Consider the following 4,210-nt stretch of genomic DNA (forward strand, 5'->3'; position numbering starts at 1 on the left):
AAATGTCTTCCTATCTGGAAGAAAGCACCAGATCCATGGCTTCCATTATTGTCACAAACACATCTTAAATTCTAGCATTGCTAGCCCATCTACTCTTAGCTTCCTCCCCCTCCCACCTCCAGGTGGAGACGGTGAACTCAGGAATTTGCAGTTCAGATATACAGAATCCAATTGGGTTTTCTCTTCATGACTCCCAGACTTTCATTTTCAATTCTTTTACATCCTTATAAATTCCAAAAAGACTATGCTAAAATGAATTTGTGGTCTTTTCTGTTCATTAGTTTCCTCCAGAAATGCAGATCCCAATCCATCCTTACCTACGGTTGGCAAAGGGGGGAATACTTATCTTCCTCAAACCTCTCCTACCTAAAAACCTCAGAAAATGAAATTACAAAATTAAATAAAGCTTGAATCTATATGAAAAGAACACAGAAACAATGCACAAATTTGGAAAATCATTATGTAACAATGGAGAACTTGAAAACTTAGAGGTCTCATCCAGTGTCAGCCCTTCCTCTCCAATTTCTTCCACGGAGCAAGCACAGTGAGTGCAAGAGACCATGGATATTTTTGCTTCAGGATTCAGCTGTGAAGGCCTCTACTTGGTTATCCTTTTAACCCACAAGAGGTATCATACAGTGATTCTACTCAGGAATAAAAAGGAAATGGCAAGCAATGACAGAAATGATGTAGAAATAGCTACATGGTCATTTTAAAGAACCAAAGAATGAGGAAGGAAAATGGAGATAAATAACTGTCTGGAAATACGAGAGAGGTTGGGAAGATCAAAGGACCAAGGGAGAATAAAAAATGTATCTAATAATAGATAATCTAATGAAGAGGCTCATAAAGAGAAAGAAAAATTAGTAAAACCTTAGTCCAGAACAACATAAAGGATTATACTATTAAGGCAAATCAGCCAAAACTCTACAATTAAAAAAAAAAAAAAACTTCTGCAGACTCCCTGGAGAATATTGAACAATAACAAGAAACTCTAGATTTGTTTAAAATATAGAAGAAATTAAATCTTTATTTAAAATATAGTAGAAATTTAAACAGGCTGTAAATCAGAGCTCTTGAAGTATTTGTAATACAAAAATATCGTATATAAATTTGGCAGAAAAGAAGAAAAAAAGTAACCTTACAAAAACACAGCTAAAGAGATTGTCCCCTGAAAAGAGTGTATGTAGAGGTAACTGATTTAAGGATTATGGATCTCCAAGAAGAACATGCCGAATTAAAATGTAAAACCTGAATGCTGTGCTACATAAAACAATACAAGAAAACTAGATATTTAGAATATGGATAGCACATTAATTGATTGAATCCACAGAGCTGCCAAAGAAAAGGCCAACACTGGAAACTATGAGTAATGTAGTCATTAAATATCACAACTTCAATAACTAACAAATCAGTTTTTCAAGCAACCAGGAGAAAACCCTTCAAATATGAATGAAAGTCTATTTAAAAAAAAAAAAAACAAGATTATGCTGCAGTCATGAAAAAGCAAAGAAGAGAATGTAACAAAATGATTGTTCTTGAATTTTTTTATGAGGGTGGGAATATACTATTATTTGATGTTTAAATATATTATTTATAGGCTATCTGTCAACTCCTGTGCCTGACAATTTGTAGCCAGAGGAAGCACAATGGTGCTAAATGGAGCCAAATACATAACCAGAAAGCACAGAGGTTAAATATCATAACCATTGCAACAGATCTAAGCTATTGTCTAAACTATCTATTGTGCTCTTTCTGGTCTGAAACTTTTCCCAAGCAGGATTCCTAAAATCTAGGGACCTAAAGAGAAAGTAACGTAAGTACCCATGACTTGGGAAATCAAGGACGAAAGATGATCCAAGTGGGTACAGAGAAATGAGGAGGATTTTAATAGGCATGATAATAAGATAAACAATAGACATCAATTTCCAAATATAGAAGAACCAACAAAAGGACCTACTGCTCCAGAATTTCTTCTCACCAACAAAAGGGGAAGCTATTTAAAGTGTAAGGAACAGTAACTTTATTATAAAGTGACCAAATCTTCATGTTATCTTCACAAACAAATGAAAAACATTGAAAAGTCTGAAAAACTTCTCTTATGATGTTTGTACTTTTAGAGATTGGATTTCAGTGAAGAAAAATATCCATAGATAGTGTGAAGGCAATTTTCTCAGATGATTTGGATGGAAAAACTAAAAGTAGATGGATAAACTCAAAGAAGATCAGGAGATGATGGCAGATATCTGCTCCCCCAAGAAATAGTACCAAGAAGGCTAAAGGACATCAAAAATGCTAAGGATGCTTTTAAAAGCCAAGAACAGGGGATGATTTTAAAGATGATTTGTAGACTTAAAGAAAAGGGAAAGATTGCCCTTTACTCGAGGAGCTAATGTAGGTTGGTACAGAGAGTTTACATGAAGAATTAAGTATCTAGATGATATGAAAACAAAGAGTCAGAATTAAGGAATTCAAGGCACGGCAGATTTTTGAAAGGAAAAGAGAGAAAACTCATAACTTAGATTGGCCTGATTTTTAACAAATTCTGTCATTTGCCCTTACTAATTTGCTAAATACAATGAAGTGCAAGTAGTTTTATTACACAGAAATGGACTTGTCCCATCTAGAAATTTTCTCAGGAATCTGGATGAATGACTCTGAGCTCTTAGCAGAATAATTTCTTCCAAAGTTCAAGTGGGTCCTTCATGCCATGAGAGACCCTAGCATAAGGTTGACACTAGCAGGAGTGTTCCAGTGGCCTAGTCAATGGCCTCTCCCCGCTAAGAGCTATAGTAGCAAGAAACATCAGTGCCTCAAGCAATTATTACAAGATAAGGATTTGAACTATACAGTACCACCTCAAGTGCCTGGCACATACTAGGTACTTGGTAAATGCTTTTTAACTTGGCTTGTTGACCTGCCCAGATTTCTAAGACCTAGTAACTTGCCCAGCCTGCTGGCCTAAAGAGAAGCAGTTTCTTGGGTCCCACCAGATTCCTCAATGTGCCCTTTGTTCTGAGATCTGTTCCTTACTGGAGGAAACTGACTGATGGAGCATCCATTAAAGTTCTCCACTGACATCACTTTTAAGAAGCCAGGGTAACATTCATGGCCTGATGAACCACTGTAAGAAAACTGAGTCCAGTGGTTCCTCCCAAGCTAGAAAGATTTCAAGGATGATGTCATCAGGCCCCAATCCCGGCAGATACCCAGTCTAAGAGTGTAATAAGTAGCAAATCAGGTAATGTATATAAGGAACTTCACACACACACACACACACACACACACACACACACACAGCAACCATTCTTATTACTTAAAGACTTGCCATTAGAACCTATTAAGACTCTGTACTAAGGTATGGAAGACTTGTAGTGTGCATCTGTAGAGCACCATAGATCATGAGATTCAGAACCGAAAAGGAACATAATTTACCACGATGAATCTGATTTTCCTCACTTGCAAAAATAAGAAGGTAGAAGTTTATTTTCTCAGAGTCTCAAAGAAGGAAAATTACCTATATCAGTAAATTACTACTTGCGGCACCATGAACAGGATTTGACCCCAAGTCCTTAGACTCCAAGAGGTAGACGGTGGCAAGGTGAATAGAACAAGGGGCCTGGTGTCAGGAAGACTCATTTTCCTGAGTTCAAATCTGGCCTCAGACACTTACTAGCTATGTGACCCTGAGCATGTCACTTAACCCTGTTTGTCTCAGTTTCCTCATCTATCAAATGAACTGGAAAAGGAAATGACAAACCACTCCAGTATCTTTACCCAGAAAACCCCAAATGGGGCCATAAAGAGTTGGATCCAATTGAAAAATGATGCAAGAAGAAATTTTAATTTTTTATTGACAGCTTAGCAATCACCAACAAGCACAAACATTTCAAGATGCAAAGAGCAGGAAAAAGGATTGAGGCAGCTAGCTGGTGTAGTGGGTAGAGTACAAAACCTGCAATCACATCCAACTTCAGAAACTGCCTCAGTCTCTTCATCTGTAAAATTGGATAATAATAGTATTTCTTTTACATAGTTATTTTTAGAAATATGGTATTAAGCTTAAGAAGATAGTACCAAAATTGCTCACATTTGTATCCCTTTAGTATTTTTTTTGTTTTTTCCCCCTGTTCACTTTAAAAGATATTTTGTCACTGTTCTTTGTTTCTTAGCTATCACTACCCACTAACCTACTTCTCATCATTACTCA

This window comes from Phascolarctos cinereus, unplaced genomic scaffold (assembly GCF_003287225.1).
Source record: "Phascolarctos cinereus isolate Bilbo 61053 unplaced genomic scaffold, phaCin_HiC Scaffold_4;HRSCAF=312, whole genome shotgun sequence".
NCBI lineage: Eukaryota > Metazoa > Chordata > Mammalia > Diprotodontia > Phascolarctidae > Phascolarctos > Phascolarctos cinereus.